The sequence below is a fragment of the Perkinsus marinus genome, assembly GCF_000006405.1.
Source record: "Perkinsus marinus ATCC 50983 genomic scaffold scf_1104296958736, whole genome shotgun sequence".
Lineage (NCBI taxonomy): Eukaryota > Perkinsozoa > Perkinsida > Perkinsidae > Perkinsus > Perkinsus marinus.
Window position 1 is genome coordinate 1 of NW_003206646.1, and position 1,106 is coordinate 1,106.

General features: G+C 48.5%; 2 non-coding genes across 2 annotated transcripts; both read right to left on the reverse strand.

Moving 5' to 3' along the window:
* Positions 1-306: 306 nt before the first annotated feature.
* On the reverse strand, positions 307-379 carry Pmar_PMAR016027. The gene has a single exon. It is a non-coding gene; the product is annotated as a tRNA-Lys (tRNA).
* A 517-nt stretch (positions 380-896) lies between these two features.
* On the reverse strand, positions 897-979 carry Pmar_PMAR016028. Its single transcript has one exon. It is a non-coding gene; the product is annotated as a tRNA-Tyr (tRNA).
* Between the last annotated feature and the right edge of the window lie 127 nt (positions 980-1,106).

Here is a 1,106-nt window from a genome sequence, read left to right on the forward strand (position 1 = left end):
ACCCGAACCCGAAACCCGAAACCCGAAACCCGAAACCCGAAACCCGAAACCCGAAACCCGAAACCCGAAACCCGAAACCCGAAACCCGAAACCCGAAACCCGAAACCCGAAACCCGAAACCCGAAACCCGAAACCCGAAACCCGAAACCCGAAACCCGAAACCCGAAACCGAAACCCGAAAACCCGAACGATCCTTCGGTCATGACCTTAGGTCATCTCACCGGAGCAGAATGCTATAATATTCAAATTGACAATTTTGCCCACTGCGCTAATGGGCCGTGAACATAAAGTTCATTTGATAAACTACACCCACCGTGGGGCTCGAACCCACGACCACAAGGTTAAGAGCCTTGCGCTCTACCGACTGAGCTAGACGGGCCGAATGAACGGTCGACTATACGGATACTCAGTTGAACTCTTGTTATGCATGTGGTATCCTAGGACGATTAGTGGTCTCTAGCTGTCCATACGAGACCATCCTTTGAATGGGAGGAGAACGAGGGAATGCGTAGCAAGTAATTGAGTCGGCAGATTTATGTACTCGAGCGATACTAAACGCGCAACGGGTGGAGCTACGCATGAGATTCTTCTATGCGTTGGTGATTGGTGATACTACTGTTCAAGGACAGACAGGCGGAGGCATACTCTTGTCCTTTTTCACTCATTTCGTGTCACCAGTCACTCTCTAGCGGGGGTAACGGGTAGTTGCTCAGAAAGCTCATTTTGCGATAAACTTAGCAGTTAATGACGAGATCGAAACACGCTTGACCTTTTCCCGCCTGAACAATGTTGAGAGAGCTATAAAATTATCGAGAGGATCAACTAGTTGAGAGAAAGTTCGGCCATTTTGATAATTCAACATTGTTCAGCGTAGCCGGAATATCAAATAAAATACTTCCGGCAACCCGGAATCGAACCAGGGACCATCCGATTACTTTATCACTACAGTCGGACGCTCTACCAACTGAGCTATTGCCGGTCAACCTTGCATGTCACCGAGATATCCTCTGCTTCCCGAAAGCATTTGAATTTCATTTTAGTCACCACTGGTGCGTCTTTGCTACATGTATAGCGCGGTGAATGCGAGGATTAGTCGTCTACACGTG